This window comes from Mytilus californianus, unplaced genomic scaffold (assembly GCF_021869535.1).
Source record: "Mytilus californianus isolate M0D057914Y unplaced genomic scaffold, xbMytCali1.0.p SCAF_9, whole genome shotgun sequence".
NCBI classification, from domain to species: Eukaryota; Metazoa; Mollusca; class Bivalvia; order Mytilida; family Mytilidae; genus Mytilus; species Mytilus californianus.
Window position 1 is genome coordinate 23,222,231 of NW_026262745.1, and position 22,816 is coordinate 23,245,046.

Consider the following 22,816-nt stretch of genomic DNA (forward strand, 5'->3'; position numbering starts at 1 on the left):
ATTTACGAAGGGATGATTTCAACCTCATCATTTGGAACTCTTGGTTTAATAGCTTCCTGGTGAGCAGCAATCCTCTATCAAGGAAATCATGATAGGAAATACAAGCCCGGGAATATCGTATCAATTGGGAGATATATACTCCGTATGCAGGCGCTGCTGGAATGTTGCTACATAGAAATGAAAAGTTCACAATTGGGAAGCTGAAACCATCTCTTTCGTCGTAAAGTTTTGTTTTCAACCGACCCTCATTGTCAATTTCTAGATGTAAGTCAAGATATGAGGTAGACTTAACTGTATCTGTAGTATCCTTTATCTCTAGTTCGATGGGATAGATTCGTTCAAGATACATCTACCAATCCTCCTCATTAACGAAATCAATCGACTATTACCGATGATTTAAATACAATTAGTGCAACGGGTGTCAACCGTACAGCAGAACTGCAATCTTTTTTTAGGGGGAAGGGGAAGGGGGGGGGGGGGGGGGTCTTTTCATCATTTTCTATCATTGGGTCGGTACCACTGTACTATTATGTACTATAAGTCTTCGAGTGTATCATCAACCCAGTAGACTGACACAATTTATAACATACCTTTGTTAGTTTCTCCGTTGATAAGTTTAGAAATTATTATTAAAAAACTAAGTTCCAACTCCCACAGGCAAAGTGAAATTGGGTAGATTATGTCATTATTTTCATTATTTTAGGTCCGTTTTTGAAAAAATAGCTCTTCGTGTTTTGGTATTTATACATTTTGACTTTCAATATCCTAACTTTCAGCGTTCCTGATGAAGATTAATCTAGAGAAGCGCTTTGGACGCATAACACTTATAAAGTGTTATAATTTCCGTTTTGAATCATGATGTTGTCTTTCTTCGACTTGTGATTTTGATTGTCTCTCCGTTATCTTCAGACTAACTGCGTGACCGTGCAGTCGCTGTTTTCTTTGCTAATCTTTCTCTCTATTACCATTTTTATTCATAAATTTAATTCTCTTTATTTTTTTCAAAAGTGTTATCAACATTTGAATTTATTTACTAGTCAAAATTAGTCATGCCTTGGAGTGATAACCAAATTAATGTGCATGTATTAAAATAAATGTTTGATATAAAATATATTCAAAAATAGTGGACTACGTAACAAAGCTCAAATAAAATAGAACATGGCGGACTTTCAAGTATTTATAATATATATTACACTTTAATATTAAACATAAACACATTAGAAATCTAGCTGTAATTCCTTCTGAAGCATTCATTGACATTATTTGAACATATTGAGGTAAAACATGTAGTTGCAAGAGAGTAAGTCTCAGCATAAAATTTTCGATAATAGAAGTAAAATTAGTTACTGCCTTTGCTTTTGATGTATCTATGACAATATAAATATATACATTTAATATATATTTAAATTATTACAAACGAAATAGGCAATAGATTTTTTATACATTCATTTTGATCTTTGATTGATATAATTGCTAAATGACTCTAATACGTGTTTTCTTATATCTGTTTGGGCCTGATGTTTTTACTATATCGAAAGCAGGTTAATTAAAATCTACACTGACTTTTGATCATATATCGGAAAAAAATTATTGTCGTTGAAAGTGATGTTCTTTGTTAATTAGTTTATTAGTTTGGACATATTTATTGATAGCTGTAAAACTATTATTGAGATTTTGAAACTAGTAAAAATTGCCCTCTATGATCGACTTTGCTAAAGGAATTAATTGTAACTCAAAATTTAAAGAAAGACAAAAAATATGTGATGATCATTAGGTTTTATATTGTTACATATTCTAGGCGAGATTCGATTTTAGGCCTGGTAACATCTAAGTAGTTCTAATTTGTAATTATATGCTTATCAATTAAGTGAAATTTAAATAACCACATTTATGAAAAAAAGCAGTTCCAGTATACAGTAAATTATTTATTTAAACTTTAATGTCGGTTAAATGCCTTTCAAACAACATTTTGTAGTTCTCTTATAAAGCAAGTGATAAGCTGTCTAACATTTTAACTGAAAACCTCACTTCCCACATGTAGCAAGAGAAGCTAGCTTCTTATGTAACATTGTCTTCTAAATTAAAAAAAATTAAAAGCTGTAAAATACTAACAAACAAAAAAAGAATTATTTACATGAGAATATGAATAATGCGTAAACAAACAAAACAATGTGCTGGGATATCATCAAACGTTTCATATACTTGTATCCGTTACTTGTTTTTCAGTTACCGGTCAAATAAAAATACAAATTCGATTACATGAAAACACAATTTTTAAGGATAATCAAAGAAACATCAATATAAAATTTTCACTATTTAACAAGCAACCGTATAAAAATAAACATCAAACAACAAAATCTGACAAATAAATTAAAATGAGTCTAATCACATATACATTTTAATACTGCAGTGTGAATCCATATGAGTAAGAGAATACAGGACATACATAAACAAGGTCCTTTTATATTTTAGTGGTATGCAAAGTATTTTCATAGTAAAATCATTGTTAGTGTAAATCTCACTCACTGAAGATTGTATAGATTTGTTTCTTCACCGTCAACCGTTACATAGAAGCATTCTAGTTTTTCAAAAATTTGCGTGAAATAGATTAAAATTGATATAGTAAATCGAGGATACATTGCTTTATATTCATATTTATTTAATTATTGCATTTTTTTTTACAGAAAACACAAAGAGGTTTAATTCAAAGTAAAGATATAATTTAAGCACAACTATCTCTGAAAATACAGAAATGAGAAAACAAAATCAAAATAGAGTTTGTATGTTTAGTTATTATTCCAGTGAAGTAGATTATCTACAGTAAAAATTAGAATTTGGAAGTTCTTCTTCGAGTAATGCTGATGTTTGAAAGCCCTGAAAAATCTCAATGTATGAACCTCGTCAAGAGTTAACTCTCTCACCTTGCCTTTTGGGAGTTTTCGAAATTTTATATTTTCATCTGACATATAATGTAATGTAAAGTACTGCTGCGAAAAAATATGCCGCCATTTTGCAGCGGGTAATTTTAAAGTTGATGAGGGATTTCAGTACATATTTTCTAAAGAAAATAATTTTGCTTTAGCTAGCTTATAATGTAAAAAATCAACATTTGTATTTTGTGATATTATAATTTTTCTCGAAGTGAGAAAGACAAGAAGTCCACAATGGCTGCATGTTTTCCAGAGATCCTATGTTAGAAACACGAATAAACCTATGTATCACTTGCATTTTAAAAAAATCAAAAAAGATCTCGTGAGCAATACAGTAACCTGATCATAAACAGTTGTTTTAGTGGAAAATTTCTTATTGAAATTTCAAAAGTTAACTTGACATGTTGTAAAGTAAAATTTCATTAAGTTTCAGATAAAGTTTTTTTGGGGAGGAAAGGTGCATAACCTACCTCTTTAAGACACGGAAAATAAAAACATCTGTGAAATCTTTTGCACATGAAGAAAACAACTATTAACCTTACCAAATGCAAATTCCAGGCCTACATTGTGTGAACTAGTGAACAATTGTAATTAAGTGTTTCATATAATGCCGACATGTTGCTATGTTGAATAATCGATTGACAATAAAGTGTTGAATAAAAAAGAGAAATATTAACTTTTGACGAGATGCCTTTATAATGCATTGGGGTACAAATCATATAAATCTATTGATAATCTCAATTTGTGTTTGATGTGTCGATTGAACTATACAATGGAGGCAGACGATTAGCACGTCCCTTTTCCGGAAGTTCTAAATCAAACAAATTTGTTTCTGCCTGTGGCATAACTGTATGCAGCGGTGGTGTAGGTGGTGGAACAGGGAAAGCCATCATCTTTTGGCCATTTTTGAATTTGGTATTCCTTGAGTCCGGCTGTATTGGTTTTCCGTCATCAACCAAGAATGGTCGAGGATAAGTAGCTGCTTTATTTTTCTTCATGACCACAACCACTATGAGGACAGCTACAATAATCACTAACAGACCTGTGATCACGCAAGCTATGATGATATAACGGGTGTTATCTAAAAATAAACAAAAACTATGCATGATATGCCTTATTAACATATTTCAAGTTTTTGATAAAAAAAAAAGGCCGTCATCGTTTTCATTGTTTATTTGTCATTGTCATTATATAAACCAAAAAGGGTATAAGATAATAAAACAAATTATGGAGGGAAAACAAAGCAGTTGGAAAGGAATATGAAATTTAAAAATCGTCTACGTTAACCGTACCTGATGAAAAATATTCTCATTCTAGAAACATGCATCGTGCTAAATGATATAAGAATGGCCCATTTATATTACCTCAAATTGGAAGGAAATTTTATCCAGTGGACTTACTAAAATTCTATTTCTTTGGCTCTCCTGGCATCTCTAGCATACATTAAAAGGGATTGACCAGACAACTTGGCATATCACATTATCACATAAATAATTAAACATGATAATAACAATTGATGATAAAAATTAAAACAAGCTGTAATGAAAAGTATAACGAATTTCAAGATAGTTTTCACTTTTTTAACACTTACCATAAAAATGAGGAGATGTGGTATGATTGCCAATGAGACAATTATCCACTAGGGTTAAAGTAAAGTGGTAATAACCAATTATAAGCCAGTGTTCGACCTTCAACAATAAGAATAGTCAATACTGTAAAGTCGGATATAAAAGCCACCGACTTGAAAAATCTGAAACAATTAAATGTCTATCTGTTACTCATATTTAAATCATTGTCTTTAAGGTAAAGGTAATTAGTGCAGTCACAAATGAGGAGATATGCACTGGATTGTGAATAAGATAACGGAACAAACGAAACTGATGTGTAGGTTGATGTATAAATTATGATGTTGTAAACTAAGTCTTGAAGGCGACCATATATGTTTATGTGCTTCACTCAAAGATAGAAAATAACATATATGTTAAACTTCAAAACTGGAAATGTAGTGTAAAAATCAAAATTTATTGGCAAAAACGAGAGACGGACAGACGAAATAACTAAAAATCGAAACCCTAACTTGGTACCTGCACTTTTAATGGGAACAAGGTAAGTTTACGAATGAATTAAATTAAATGATAAACATGTGTTGGACAATTTAAAGAATATTCATTTAAAATCTGTGGTAAAAGATTATTCTGATTATATTTAGAAATATATTGCAATTATAAATTTATTGATGGAAAAACAACTTTTCCATATTAAACCATTGATCCCTAATTTTGTAAAAAGTAAACTAACTTATCAAAAATGATTATTCAAAAACAATAAATAGCATGTTAAGTTACATACATAACTATTATGATAATGCGCTACTAGACATATTCAATAACTATCTACATCCAAGGATAGCAACGACACTGACAGGTAAGATGTGGTCGTTTCAAAACTAGTTATGATCGTATATGAATAACTAAAACCAATTTTTCCTATCTGTTATACTTACCGCAATGTTTTCTTGCCATGGTTGTAAAGCAATTGTTAATTAAATCACTTTTACTTTTGAATTTAGTCAGAAGAAACGAAGGGCCACAATATTTCTTTTCATATTTAAGGTGATAACTTCTACTTTCCTGTGTAACATTTGAATAATGAAAATAAGGCATATAAGGAATAAAGTTTTAATCAAATATTGTTTAGATCTTCCGTCTCAAATGTTTCAGCTTACGGTTGATATAAGGTGTTATAAAATAAATGGTGTTAAAATGGTGTAACCACAGGGTGGGGATTTGAGTATTGATTTAACTATAAAATGGTCTTCTTTGAAATGATATAGCGGACTACCAATTTGGCGCATCAAGGTGAATTGTTGTGCATCGTTAATTCTGCTGACTCAAAAACCCACACTGTACGGGGCAATACACCTGTTGTTGTCTATTACCACATGTCTATAACCACAGGTACAATGTATGTGATTGTGATGTTGATGCCGATGCTCGGAATAATATAGTTTCTATGGCTCGATTTACGGACTCACAAAAGGTCCAGTTATGAAATACCATCTGCAAATTAGAGGATTTATAACATTTAGAAACAGAAATGAGGCATTCCAAAAATGAAATAATCGCTATTGACAATCGATAGAGTCCTTAATGTAGAAAAACAGATTTTGATTAGAGAAAAATCCCTCAATCTCATGTGTCGGAGAAAAAATTCAAAGAATGCCAAAAAAAAAACCAAAAACGAAAAGTAACATAAAACAACAACAAAAGCAACATAAATATTACCCTTTCCATCATTTGAAACTGCGGAGGGACTAGTTGTGGTGTTTGATGAAGCGCTGTTATGTTGTGCAATAGTAATTGTGGTGCTTGTGAAAGCGCTTGCGCTGCTGTGCGAGTTCTGGTCTGTAGTAGAAATCATACGAATAAAAAATATAGCTCGTTTTATTTTGAAGTGCAAGCTATGCTTTCTAGGTTGAATTTACTAGTAATATTCCTGTATATTTATGGATAACGCTTAAATTTCGTTTGCTTTCGCCTGCGTAAAGTGTTTATTTGAGATTACTTAATAGCTGGTCAGTTGACATGTAGATCTTTACTAACAAAAGGATATTATCGTAATAATACTTTACTGAACTGAACAGCCACAACATTTATACTGATCATATTTCATTATGAAAAAAGTCTTTCTATTCGCTTTATAATTACAAAGGGGTGGTTATTTCTTTATTTTGATTGACATCCAATTGTGTTTCTTTAACTGAAATGTTCATGCATAATTGAATGTTTATATTTTTCATAAAAGTAAATAATACATCACAATAATTAAACTCTTCAATAGATCAGAGTGAATAATATCTTCTTTCTTTCTTTCATTTTTTAAGCCTCCTATACAAAAATTATTTTAACAATTAGACAAGATAATAGTATTGAAGAAATTTTTTGGTAACAATTCTATAATATCAGTTTCTTTGTTTGTAATTATAAAGGAACCGTTTATTGAAGCAGTGCTACTATACGCATTTGAATTGTGTGTATCGGTACTGAATGATCGTCCCGTTATAGAACCACTGTAACGACTTGTGGATATACCTGATGTTTGGGAAAAATTGCCAGTAGTTGCTTGAAAGTTTTGATCTAAAGTAGTGCTAACAGTATTACCTTCAAGATCATGTAATGAGGACCTAATCGTAGATATCTCACTTGCGTCTACAAGCATATAAGTGTAAGAAGTGTGCATATAAAGCTCGAATCGAGAAGTCAAGATAAAAATTTAATTTCTATAATGACATATTTTAAAGCGTCAGTATGATTAATTTGTAAAATCAGACTGCATCTTATCTTAAAGTGAATGGAAAGAGTGTATCCATCCTGTCTTATTATCATTTTACTTATTTATTTAGCGTTATTTGGCTAGTTTTATATTTAAATATTTGGAGATTTCAAAGAGTTATTAAAGATAATCCAATAATAGATAATAGAATACAAGCTTACAACAAAGCATAGAATTGCACTACAAAACAAAAGGACCAAGACATTAACCAAATCACATACAACATTGTATTTGCACATACCAGATACACCAGTTGTATGAGATGTAGCGTTGTTGCTTGCGGCATTTGTAGTTGCATCTGCGCTGCTAACGTGTGCTATTGTAGTGTGAGTGCTGTCTGTGTTAGTATCTAATAGTTAAATTTATAAATACTTAATCACAAATATTTTCACCAAAACTAATCCAAACTAATCTATTATATTGGACCGTGCAAGGGCTGTATAGCCAGTCAAGGTCGTTAAAAACTTCCATTTGTTTATATTGTAAATCTTAACATGATGATATCCAATAAAATGTCCTCATAATTAAACACATTAGCACATATTATTATAGTAATTGAAACAGCCATGTACTAATGCTCATGTTACATAAGTGCATGTATATCAGTTATATTCACTTTTATATCATCTATATATTTTATGATCCAGAGACGTTAAAGATTAGTGGCATTTCTCTTGAGATAATCATACAAGCAATTATTTTAGTAAATTGAATTGATGCATAAAATATTGTATCATTCTTATGAATCTTATTTCTTGGTTATGTCATGAATCCGTTAAAATTGTGTTAAGAATGTGCCTGTAACGTTTATAATTTTCGAATTTACTATACAACGTTGTATCTCTTTGACCAACACTTATAAACATTTACCATGTTACATTGTATACATGTATATGTATATCAATTCTTCAGTCAGCACAATTAAAGAGGTATTGAAATCCCACCTAAAATTAATTTGATTTATAGATTGATGATCAATTATAATTAATTTGTATATGAAATACAAAACATATTAGCTTTACTTCATAATTAATGTATTTCAGTACATATCTAAAGGGCGGGTAGTTGCATATTTTTAGAGAGAAAAAAAAATAACGCAAATTAATACTAATATATACATAATTATAAATTATTAAAAATGATAAATAAATTTCATACAATAACTAAACTGAATTTCAACAAAACCATCGTAAAGGCTATTATCGTGCAGCAACTTAAGCTATATATACTGTGTCCTATCCATTTCATTACATATATTGAATCAGCCTTAGTAAGAAAAGAAGTCTATTTTTTCTGAAACCGAAGTTCAAATTCAAATGGTTTCCACATTTAAATTATTGGTCAGGTGCAAAAAGTATTGATAATAATGATAGAATTTTAAGCTCCCCTAAAGGGCATCACGAATTATTTTAAATGAGCGTAATTATATGAAATCGTCACACATACTTTTTGGAGAGCTGCGATGGATGCCCTTTTCAGATTATTTTGTATATAGCAATTTTAGTACGTAAAGTATATCTCGATGTATTTAGATGTGTGCATCAGGTTAGTTCTAGAACAAACAGACAAATACTTGTAATATGCTACTCGTTCCAAAAACTAAAATTGTTTACTATAAACGCTCCTTGTTGATATCTGGAAGTGTTTTATGGAACAATTTGTCTACAAATTTAACACATTTGCATCTTTAAAAATAAACATATATTGGAGAATATTCTGTTTAATTCTAATACCAGTATAATAGTTTAATATTTGTATTAGTATTTTTATTACTGAATTTTATACTTTATGTTGTAATATATGTATATAATGAATGAAATTTATTGTAAACTAGTCCTTGGACTAAATATATTATCCTGTTGAAAAAGAGAATATTATTATTATTAAATTCTGCTCGCCGAAGTAAAAAAGCGTAGGGGCATTTTATTCAACAAGCTATCAACTGTGGCGACGATTAGTATTAAAGAGAAGACATGGGATAGTATCTACAAAAAGATAAATTCTTCAAATCTGACAGAAGGCCATAGTTGTTCTTTTTATTTCGACTTAGGAAAACGTAACTTTAAGGAACATCCTTAAACACCTATAAATATATCCTAACTTTAGAACCAAATTTAGGACATATCTTATATTAGGAGACTTTCGTTAACCTGATTTAGGACTAAGACGTATCCTAAGACCATCCGGAGACACGTCCTAGTCCTAAGACAGCTTCGTTGACACGACCCCTGATCACATATTGTATACATGAACTTTGCTTATTAGTATATACGATAACTTAGTTTATCTTATACATACATGTATACAGTATACAATGGTGGTTTAAAATGGAAAAGTTGATCGTTTATCAGACTAAGCTAGAATTGAGATATGTATCTGAATAGATCTGTGGAATAATCAGAATAACCTTTTATTGCAGAATTCAATTTTCTTTGAATCGTTTAGCACAAATTTATCAATCAATTTGTAATTCGTTCTTAAACGTGACAGGCATGTTTCAGTTTAAAGTACACGTTACTAAGTTAGGATTTTAATATTTAGTTATTTGTTCTGTCCGTTTTTGGCAATGATCGATAACAGGGGGTCAATTTCTATTTTTATTTTACCTTAAGATACAACCTTATTTGAATGAAAGCTATCAAAAAAATCTTCATAAATAGTTAACCTATTCATTTAACTGTATTGAAATAGCTTTCAGAAAATTTAAAGTAAAACATGATGGGCATGGTCTCTGTTCCACTATTTTTGTTAAACATTATAGTTCAATTTAGAAATCAAATAGGGAACAGCTTTGCCAAAATGGAATTATTTAAAAAAATAAATAAAATAATTATATTTTGGAATATCTGTTTATAGTGAACGCACATATTTCATCATTGAACATTCAAATGGCGGTTTTGTTTTTTAAGAAAAATAGTGCAGAGCTATTTTGTCGTCTAAAGGGTAACATTGACAAAAAGCAGACAAATATGGCTAACATTGCGTAGTTCTGACAACGGAACAACTTAATACCACGCAACTGAGCATTAAAATCTGCAGACAAACATATAGTCTGAAATGTAAATTAACGATTCTGATTACTTTGATACTTTCTAGCATAATCAAAGAAAAAATAGATGAGATGTTTCTGTAAAGTTTTATTGTACAGAAAGTGACAAAATATAGATAAATAATGTTTTGCAAAGACAATATACTTTAAAAACTACAAAAATGTACGTTATGAAGTTTAATTCGATGAAATACATTGCAATGACCGTTATAGATTAGCTGTCATATGTTCCATTTGACAATGACAGGTAAGATGTAATCGGTCTTTTCAAACCTAGTAATGATCCTATATTAATTACTTCGAAACATGTTTGTCTGTGTATTATACCTACCGCACTGGTGTCTTTCCTCCTCATGTTGTAAAACAAATGTTAATTAAATCATTTTTACTGTTAAATTTAGTCAGAAGAAACGTAGGGCCTCAACATTTCATTTCATATTTTAGACGCTAGCTTCTACATTCCGGTGAAAAATTGGGATAATGAAAATAAGTCATATAAGGAATTAAGGTTTAATCAAATAATGTTTAGATCTTTCGTTTCAAATTTTACGGCTTACGGTTGATCTAAGGAGTTATAGAATAAATGGTGTAACCACAGGGTCACGATTTGAGTATAACTTTAACTATAAAATATTCTTCTTGGGACTGATATAGTGAACTACCAATTTGGCGAATTGTTGTGCATCGTTCGTTCTGTTGAGCAAAAACACACACTGTACGAGGCAAACATACCCATTGTTGTCTACAACCACCTGTTCAATGTATGTGGTTGTGATTTTGATGGCGATACTCGGAATAATATAGTTCAATGGCTCGATTTGCGGACTTAAGGAAAATGTCTTGTTACAAAATATCGTCTGCAACTTTGAGGGAATTGTAACATGACGAAACAGAAAAGAGGCATTCCAAAAATGAATTAATCGCTATTTACATTCGATTAAGTCATCATTGAAAGATGCATACATATAAATATTTCTAATCACATAAATGTAAAAAAATAGATTTACTTTAAAGTTTAAACATTTCAATGTGTGCGTGAGAGAGAGAGAGAGAGAGAGAGAGAGAGAGAGAGAGAGAGTCGAAGAAAAAATTCCTACAATGCAAAAATCGAATAGACGAATAGTAACATAAAACAACAACAACAACAACAAAAGCAACATAAATATTACCCTTTCCATCATCTGATACTGTGGAGGGAGAAGTTGTGGTGTTTGATGAAGCGCTGTTATGTTGTGCAATAGTAATTGTTGTGCTTGTGAAAGCGCTTGCGCTGCTGTTCGAGTTTTGGTCTGCAGTATAAATCATACAAAGAAAATCTATAGCTCGTTTTATTTTGAAGTGCTATGCTTATAGGTTGCATTTACTAATGATATATCTGTATATTTATGGATAAAATTTCGTTTACTTTCTTCTGCGTAAAGTAATTATTTGATATTACTGAAAGTCTGGTTAGTTGACATGTAGATTTTTTCTACCATAAGGATATTATCATAATACTACCTTACTGAACTGAACGACCATAGTAGATTGACAAAATTTATACTGATCATATTTCAATATGAAAAAAAACTTCATATTCGCTTCATAGCTACAAAGGGGCGGTTCTTTCTTTATTTTGATTGACCTTAAATTGTGTTGCTTTAATAAAAATGTTCATGCATTATTTAATGTTTATTTTTTTTCAAAGTGAAGAACACATCGCAATAATTAAATTCTTTTTTTTTAAGCCTTCTATAAAAAAATGTAATTTACGTAATTAACGTAAAACAAATTGTCACGTACCAATAGTTTCTTTGTTTATTATTGTAGAGGAACCGTCCAATGAAGCAGTGCTGCTATAATCATTTGGATTATGTGTTTCAGTACTGAATGCTCCTCCCGTAATAGTACCACTGGCCCGGCTTGTGGAGATACCCAACGTTTGTGAAAAATTGCCAGTAGTTGTTTGAAAATTTTGATCTAAAATAGTGCTAACAGTATTAGCTTCAGGATCATGTGATGAGGACTGAATTGTTGATATCACACTTGCGTCTACAAGCATACAAGTGTAAGGAGTGTGTATACAAAGCTTGAATTGAGAGATAAAGATATACATTTAATTTCTGATAATGAAGTGTTTAAACTTTTTGTACACTTATTTGTAAAATCCGATTGCAACTGATTTGATTTTAACAATTTCAAAAAATGTAAATTATAAATGTTTTAGTATAAAATGTGTCTACGCAACTATTTTTATATTTACCAATAGTAGCATATTTACTAACTAGAAATTAAGTGAATATATGATTGAATATATCATCATACACATACAAATGACATCGTCAATTTTTAATATACATTCAGCTTCCTTCAGACAATCTCCATTTTAGTATCTTAAAGTTGATAGAAAAGGGACGTTCAGCCTTTTTTTAGTAATAATTTTACTAATTTATTTTAGCGTTTTACTGTTAAAATAATTCTAGTTTGTTGCATTTAAACATCGAATATTTGGGGAATTCACAGGGTTAATAAAGATAATGGAATTAGAAGAAGAATGAAGTGGTATTCAATTGTTGATAAGCTTACAATAAAACATAGCATTGCACTACAAAACAAACGGACCAAAGCATCAGCAAAATCAAGTACAACATTTTATTTTGACATACCAGATGTACCAGATTTATCAGATGTAGCGCTGCTGCTTGCGCTGCTTGTAGTTTTACCTGCGCTGCTAATCTGCACTGTTGTAATGTAAGTGCTGTCTGTGCTAGTATCTAGTAGTTAAATGCATAAATACTTAAACACACATATTTTCAACAAAAACCAATCCAAAGTAGTCTATTATATTGTAAATTCTGCAGAATTTGAATATTTTGCATGTCCTAATTCCTAATTGGCATTTGCAACATCCGTGTACTAATGCTGATTTTACATATTACATGTATGTTATTTATACACACGTTTAAGTCATATGGATATTTTATGATAAAGACGCTTAAGATAAGAAATATTTCTCCTGAGATACTCTACAGGCATTTATTTTCTACCATTTTAGTATTTTGAACTGATGATTAAAATTATTCATCAATCTTATGTATATAATTTCTTGGGTATTTCATGAATCAGTTAACATTGTGTAAAATGAAAGTCTGTAGCGTTTAAAATTTGCAAAGTTGTCTCTCTTTGGTCAACACGTATAACAATATAGTAATATTTTTCAGTGATACATTGTATGCATGTACATGTATAACATTTCTTCACTCGGCACAATTAAAGAAGTTTTGAAATCCTACCTTGAATAAATAGATAGATTGATTAATACATTGATGATCTACATGTATTATAATTAATGTGTATATGAAAGATAAAACATATTAGCTTTACCTCTGATAAGAGTTCAACATTTTCGTTTCATTAAGGTATACTCGATAAGTGTTAAATATATTAAACGAAGAAGTACACCTCCAATATGTTATACAACGACGTTAAATGAGTAAAAAGGGTTTTCAAAATCACTAGAATTAGGTTTTTCACAATTTGGGCCACAAACTTTTATAATTATCACTACTGAACTAAAATATGGTTAATATATCAAGGATAAAGAATATAAGTATATGTAAAATGAAACCGAATAACAATATTCGAAAACTTCATGCAAGAAGATATAAAAGACCACATGATTAGTTTGAACTGTCTGTTAAAAACCTGATCACATATGTTATACATTTACTTTGCTTATTAGTATAGAGAATGCAACATATTTAACTAACTTACCGGTAGAAGGAGCCACTGTCGTTGTCGTAGTTGTCGTTGTGATACCATTAGACCAGTATTCGATCTCAAAACCAGTGTCTCCTACCGTATTGTCTGTCTCAAACAAGAAATACATCTCTCCAGTCGAACTTTCTAATGTTGCACTGTGTTTATCTCCACAACAGGTTTTCATCATTTCTGTACTACTTGAGTTTGCCCCTTAAAAAAGACTTAAAACTGTCCGTGAATTGTAAAATTTACAATTCTATTTTACCTATATAAGCAGCATTTCAATACTAGTACTCAAATTAAATAAAGACATGCTCATATTTGCAATTTTTTGAATATTTTTAAAAATTCCCTAAATTCTGATACTTTTAGATACTGGTAAATTTTCAACTTTAAAGTACTTATAACCTTTATTCAAAAGTAGTAGCATTTCCTTCTGGGTCGTGCTTTGAGAATTTCCGAACATTTTCGTACTAAAATATAAAGGAATGCTATTGCAAAAACTGTCGGTAAATTTGATGTGTTCAAGTGGCAACCATCAATCCTTTGAAAAGTTGCATTCTTCAATGTCACAAACTAGGGAAGAAGGAAAAGATTGTGGTTACGACTAGTGCAACTTAATCCATACCACAAATATTCCCTAATGGTCAACGTAATCAAAACCTATAACATAGAGTACGCTATCATTTCATTTCTTCGTGATTTCGATTGCTGTAACATTGACATACGCCCCTGCACCTTTATTTCTTAGAAATAGATAAAAGAGCACTTTAATTTCAAAGAAAAAAGGATTACATATCTTCAAGTGGAGATCAAGAATGATTTTGTTATTGTTAGTAGAAACACTATTGTATTCAAAATATATTGATTTAGATTTGGGAACAGGCTTTAACTTTAGAAACCTTCTTTACACAACGAGGTACACTAACGTTGTGCACGATGTTCCTACAACACGTTACACTAAAAATGCAGCGTCAAAGAGAGTTTTTGACTTTGATTAATTTTTGCAAGTTTTATTCGTTTTTTTATATGTTGTTGGTTGATTCTGGTTCTGTTCTTTTTGTGATGTCATTTCATCATAAATTACCTCAAGTTGTGGAAATTGATTTACTAATGTTTACCCTTTAAGTTATTTCGCCGAAAAATGCAGTACTGTCGCAAGTAATGTAGGAAGGAAAACTGGGACGGAAGTACTTGTATACGGTTTTCCATAAATAAATAATTTTTTTTTAGATGTACAAAACTTTTATCATAGGATGTTTAATTTCATGGTGCAAATCATCTGTCATTTTAAAATTTCTATATCTTAATTCAACCCAAATGCAAATATATCTGATACTCTACAAGTAAATCGAAACATTTTTACCCTTGGTTAATTTGAATAGAATTGTATTTTCCCTGGCACATAATTTGTCGAAATACACCGCTTCAATTACTTGAACCTTGGCTTGAGAATTATTTCCCAAGTCATCTAAAGTTGCTTGCTTAAATTTTTTAACTTCTGATATACATTTTGAATATAGTAATCTACTCCTGGATCGTCCGTAAAAAAAATATTACAATCCCGGGTTTTATTAATTCAATGACACGGTTTTCGTCGCTGTTTGTCTTTCAATTACCTCCATTTCATGCACAAGTTTATATTTGCGAAAAGTTCCGGCTTCGCTAGTGCAGGAATTACTTTCATCGCGACAGTTATAACATGAATAGCAGGACAAATCGCGAAGTAAAACATTCCGTGGACTTGTATTAAGTCTTTTAATATTGGTGAATGCACCTTACTAAAGTGACGACTTTAAATGATCTATTTCGGAGTACTTCCGTAACATAAATTAAAATTCGCATTTTACATTTAGAGAACGGTCTTGGTGTCTCCAATTTGTCTTTGCAAAAGTTGAACGAAGTTCATGTATTCGTTCATGTAATGTGATTTTTTTTCCATTTCACCTTTCTTTTAAATAAATCGTTAAAAGCTATAAACGATTAATGAAAATTGCAAAAGTTAACCCGTGTCGAATCTATGTCCCCGGCCGGAGTCTATAGCAACATGCAATATTCTTTTTTTTTCGGCAGCCATCATCATCTTTTTCTAAATTTCACCACACGATTTGTTTTAATTATCATGAGCATTTATTTGAAACTTTAGCACATGTAACGTCGGAAATTAGCGTTTTTCGGATTTTTCGACGTTTTCAGACGTTTGGACAAATTGGCTACCGTTTTGTAATGTGTGGAAGCATTTTATTCCTTTAAAACCCAAACATGTAGTTAATAAGAAAAGAATCTTGGCATTTTGTACTCTTCGTGTATCTAAATTTTGTTTTGATCAATTATAAATAACTTATTGAAATATCAGTTAAAAAATACGCGTTAACTGCTTTGAAAAATGAAATATCAACTTGGACAAAATGGCTACCGCTTGAAAAACGACTGTGTAGAGAAGATTTTATAGAATCTGCAATATTTGAACTCACGAACAATGAGGCAAATATTTGTACTTTTGATAGATGTTATTATTGTGTTACTCTTTTTATTTATTTTCTGCTATATCTACTTATAAAATTCACTTTCAGTCGTTGAGTTAACGAAAAACGTCGTTGGACATTTTTCTTATTCAAGCTTAATATGCAGCCACCAAGTCAAATGAAATTTGGCAAAATAACGGCTTTAACGCCACAGAGAACCGACACATGTCTTTGTTCCTGCCAAGTTTCAGGAAGATCAGAGAATAAGAAATAGGATCACTATATATAAGAGTTAAAACAGTTTTTCATAAATGTAACGTTGGACATCCGTTTTTTTTCACATAGCTTTGTTATTTAAATCCTCAAATATACTAGATATTACTTAGTATATGATCAAGAGCTATAAAAACATAATTTAAAACATATACTGAATTTGTTTTCATAGTGGTTCGTGTTTGCTAACATTTTTATTTTGTTTTGCGGAGGAAATTTCGAAGATTCTGTTTTAAATCCTAGGGGTTGTAGGAACAGCGTGCGTAACGTTACTATGGTATATTTAAACTATACAACACACAAACATAGCTTTTTTGATTCGTGCCGAACTGATAAGTCAAACCTTGTATACCTGATTATTACAGTTTTTTCGTATGTTTTGCTGTTTCACGACTGTCCCTGTTAAGGGAGCGACGAGCGATTACAATCATATTTATTTATACGCCTGTTCAAAGGCACGGACCTGTAATACAGTTGCTGTCTTTGGTTACTGTCCTCACAAATTGTTTGTCATATGTTATTGTAGTACAATCAGGTCGTTGGTTTTTATTTTGAACTGTTTCACGTTTTGTTATCCTAGGGCCTATTATAATAGCTTACTATAGATATGCTGCACGGCGACCTATAATTGTTCACATTTTTGTCCTTTTGGTCTCCAAATTGCTAGTTGACTTATTGTAAACCATAGGAAATGTACTTATCTATAAATAATATTATAGCACAAACATATTTAATTTTCTGAACTATTTCACAGGCTGTTGGTTGTGATAGGAGGTATAATAAGGCCAATGTTTAGGCTCCTTGAATTTGAAAATCATGAAGTATTATGTATCAAGCAGAATGATGTACATAAGACATTAGTATATTGATGAATGTTTTCTTGAAATTACATTTGCTCTAATTATTGAAACTTTATTAATTACTTAGATTTATCGCATAACTTCAAAAATGCCGAAAAGCCTCATTTTTGGATCGGTTCATCTTATGTACATGTAGATGTGAGCCAAGGCTTCAACCAAACAAACGTTTTTCTCTAGGTGTGTTTTACTATAAACATGTTAACGTATTTGAATTATCTTTATAGGCCAAGCCTTGGTCCATATCTATTTCGTCAAAAAACTATGCGTAAAATGATAAATTTTGTCTTTTTTTTTTTACAAATATGTGATTTTCAATGTTAATGGCGTCATAGTCACATCACATGCACCCTTTCTGTACAAGGTGTCCAGATTATATCAATATGTTCATTTATCAATAAAATTAACATACATAATTTCAAAGTCTTAGATAATTTAACTATTTGGGGGGTGGGGGATAATGGCTTTAATCATACCACCTCCTTTGTTCATTGAGTTTTTGAAACCACCGGGACACACCAGAGATTTGAAGTATAGGCAAAAACTGGTCGCCTCTAATTGTAAATAATTTGTCCGGCTAAAATTTTATTCTGTGGATTGCTACCTTATGAACTAACACGCAAAAAATCCAGGATAGGGTTCATATTGATATCACAGTACTGGTATGCATGTAATATCTGACACTGGTCGGAAATCACTAAATCAATATCCATGGACAATATCTTTTTTTTTAGTCCAACTGGGATTTACTAATACTATGCCATTAAATTTTTGCCTAGCAATCATAGAATGACTTTTTAAAACTTCTGATTAAAAAATTTGAGAGTTTTTACCCACACCTTTCAGATGGAAAATCCAGAGATATATTTCCCGGTCAAACATCCTCATTTTCAACTCAAGTATCTATCTTAAAATCGAGCGCATGAATCAGGATCTTTGGGGTTGTTTTCATGCAGTATTATACATTATTTAATTAATAAAGACATTAAAAATGCTGTTATTTTGAACTACAGTAAAGAACATAGTTTATTACCATCATTTTTAGCTAAAAAGGAAGTTTATAAAAATTACTGTTTTAATGTTAATATGATCTAAATGTATAAGTAAATACAAATTTATCCTGTATCAAATACTTACCATCATACACGTAAAGGTAATCAAACAAACATACATCTTTAGAATTTTCTATGAAGCAAGTATCAAAGTGTATTTTTATGGTGTGGTTAATCCAGTTTGTTGTTATATACCAGTCCTGTGTATAGTTCCTACAAACAAAGAAAGGAATTATAATTAAATTAATTGTATTTTTTCTTCTTTTTGTTTGGCAAGAAAAAGACGCAAATTGATATTTTGATATCTGGAATGCAAAAGGACTAAAATGTCCAATGCGATGTAGTTTAATAACAGTTTATATAATGAACATATTAAACTTGGCCAAATGATTCCGGTAAAAGCCTACACTGGAAAAAAATCAATCCAAAGGATTGACAAAGGCACAGAAATAAGGTCCTCTTGACTTCTCCTATCCGCCAGAAAATCTGTTGCTAGAGGGAGGCGCCCCTATGACTGCGAATAAATACGCAGAAAAGGACGGTCAGAATGAGAAAGTTAAATCAGTTGCAACAACTCTTTGTATGAGTGAGTGCTCGTTCTTCCTCATAACCCTGTTGGAGCGATTTGGCTTCTGGAGCATACCCCTGTTACTATTAATGAAGTCGTATAATATGAACATGCACGCATATAATCTATAAATTGCGAAAATGTTAATACCATGTGATTATAAGACCCAAATATGAAGCAAACCTTCTAAATTATATAGTATCCCTAATGTCAAGTTCACTTGGATATGTGAGATAGAAGCACTTACTGAATTGAGGGTTTACTTATTGACTGACATGAAACCATCCATACATTTGAAACTGATTTTAAAAAACTAGGCAAGGCGATTTTAATTCTGTTTTTGAGAAGGTTTTGTATTAGTCAACTTCATATAAGTACAACAAGTCAGTCTGAAGAGATGCACTCTAAGTACCCATTAGTATACCGACAGTTTACTTGTGTGTCAACCCTACAAAACTTAGCAAATATGTTGTCGACTTAAACTTTTTGCATTTTGATAATATCGTCTAGTGTAGAAGACTATTGTAGTCGACCTTTCTATCGAGATGTATAACATAAAGTAAATCATCATTTGACAAGAAACTGGAAGACACATACATTGTACTACATGTTTATTAATATCTTCCGTTTTGTGCAATTGTATACAAGAAATCATTTTTCATGTTTAAATAAAGTACTTAACAAACTAATCATAAACTTATGTACAAGGCATGTATTTAAAACATAAATGTGTATTACTTACCCGTCAGGATATCGTGTATGTCCATCATAGCCTGGATGTGAGGTAAATGTTTGTATCAATGGCGTTGCTGTTAGTGAAATCAAACTACTGCTGCACAATGCTGTAAAAATAAGAAAATAGATATGTGAATGCTTATTTAGTTGGTGAAGAGCATATAGACTGCTTCAATAAAACATTTATTTAAGGAATTCTTAATAGTTTAATTTCAGATCTTTTCATGGATTGTTTTTCATTATTAAACCTTCGATAAGGATTTTGTTTTTTATAGGTTTAGAAAAAAACTTACCAAAGATAGCATGCTTATAAGATAGGACGCCAGACGCGGGTTTACACAAGACTCGTCAGTGTTGCTCGCATCAAAACAGATGTAAACATAAAGTCAGTATGTTTTCCATGTATTTTGTTTTATCGAATGAATGTCGTTCATATTTGATTACCGCCGGGGTATATGCATGAGGGTATCTCTTTGTATCCTGCCTGTAGTGATATTTGGCAAAACGTTTATGCCTTTTCAACAGAGACGATTGACTATTTGTGCGCTGTTTTTTTATTTATATGCGACTGTTTGTGCTAACGTATAGATATAAAGAAATATAGGGGAATAATAATTTGTGTTTTTAACATAATAATCTCGACTGATATTCTGTGTAAGTAAACGTATATCTCATGTTCAGGAGGTGTATTTAAGAAAAATACCAGTCTTGAGAAGAAAAAAAAAACATTCGCGCGACTTGTATTTTCGCAAATACCCCTCCTGAACATGATATAATTTTTCAGAATTCTTCTTTCGTTACCTATCCAACACAGGTCCTCCAGTAACATTTATCTAACTTTATATATCTATATTTATATATATATTTTTAAGTGTAAACATAACGATTAATTAAGAAAATATATCCAAAGTAATATTCAATCCTAGAAGTTATTTTTATCATGTATAATTTTATTGCGGCGTACATATACATATAAGAATGTTTACATTAAAAATATCTCAATTTGACTTAAATTCAACATATGTGATGATTGTTGATTAATGTCCAGTGGCAAATATTTCCTGCCTATTCAAAGCAAGCAAACATTGCTAAGTAATACAAATACATACTAGGCAAAGTGGGAAGGAGAGTTGTAACTAAATTTGATCACTTGGATGTTTGTCTTCCAATACACAAAATAATTGCCTATAAGAGTACCTTAAGTGTAAAGTTCCTAAGATAGGTAGTGTTAATTGAAATACAATATGATGTGCTATATAATATAGCTTAACATTTCAAAGAAAACATTTGATAATGCGTTCTAGGAAGAAATTAAATTTCGATCATTATTGATTTTAATATTACTCCATCAATAATTACCTGTCAACATGATTCATAAATGTCACGTAATAATGGTATATCAAATTAATCAATGGAGACTTGTTAGCTTGTTAAATACTTTTAAAACTTTTTTATAGCTTTTTACAACTATCAAATGATTGAATTTATCTTTATATAGATGAAGATCATGCAGGTTATTGAACATAGAAAGTCATGGTTTATCTACAGAAATGTCAATATCTTGGTCATCTACGTCAATAATGGTCACGTATAGTGTTTCACGGGCACCTGTTTATTCTTCCTCAAATTTTAAAACTTCTTTATCTTATAAAATATCATTTTGACGATGACCTTAGTTTCAAGGTCACAGCAGATGGTATTTAAAAAAAGCGAAAGATAGCGAAGGGACATTCAAACTCATAAGTCGAAATAAACTGACAACGCCATGGCTATAGCTAAAAAAGAAAAAGACCAAAAGACAAACAACAGTACACAAAACACAACATGGAAAACTGATAATGAGCAACACGAAACCTTAATTATTTATAAGCGTGTTTTTTTTATTTTTTGCCTCCCAAGCGTTTTGTTTATGTTTCTTCTCAATTTCCATAATGACTGATATAAGCATGTTCGGTGTTCTTGTTCAAAACGTCTACAGTAGATCTTTTTGTTCTATAAGCGCTATTTTAGGTTCCTCTCTTTCTCATATGAGTATTAGAAGAAGTGGGGTATAAGTCGATCATGCAGCATCTCAAATAAATTACCTAAATTTAAAGGTCAGTATACAGACTCCAGCAACATACAAGTATACATACTATATGTCATGTTCGTAGTAACCCCTAGCCTAAACAGTTGTGAACACTTGTGAATTTAACTGAGACCGAAGATCTGCCGTTAACAAAATGTCCACCAGATCATTAAAATAATAAGATATGACTTAAAATAACAACTGACTAGATTCCTGATGACTTGGAACTGGCACATGGACACATAGTTCGGGTTAAAGAGTGTTTTGTTAATAATCTCAACCCTCCCCCTTTATCATCTCGAGTATATTTTTGGTTCATTTCACCATGAACGTGTTTCATTGGTTTTTTTTTCTATCTATTTAACATCTGAGATTGGCTTGTTTTTGTGCTAACAAGGATTTTTTATTCTATCTGTCTTCACTCTCCGGTAACTTGTTTTATTGAACGCTTCCTCGTCCCACAATCCTAAGTGGTTATTGGGACATACACTATGATTTGCCTACTTCCGTTCAGCAATAATGCACTTGCTATTGGGTACAATCTCTAAAATTTTGTTGCACGTGATATACGCAGAACATCCAATAGAATTGAGGACTTTTAGATTTACTGTTCATACTGCAGTCGTGTACCGATTATATGTGTTTGAAAAGGTGTCACTTAGTCCGCTTATAAAAGGATGTTTAAATAACTCTTCGTGTGGTTGGTTGATGACCTATTGCAAGATAGAACGAAAGACGAAAGAGTT

General features: G+C 31.1%; 1 long non-coding RNA gene across 1 annotated transcript; it reads right to left on the reverse strand.

Annotated features, from left to right (window-relative positions):
• Positions 1 to 2,536: 2,536 nt before the first annotated feature.
• On the reverse strand, positions 2,537 to 18,907 carry LOC127715214 (uncharacterized). Its single transcript, XR_007988234.1, has 3 exons — positions 18,785 to 18,907; positions 14,065 to 14,262; positions 2,537 to 4,011 (listed from the first exon to the last, which is right to left on the reverse strand). It is a non-coding gene; the product is annotated as an uncharacterized LOC127715214 (long non-coding RNA).
• Between the last annotated feature and the right edge of the window lie 3,909 nt (positions 18,908 to 22,816).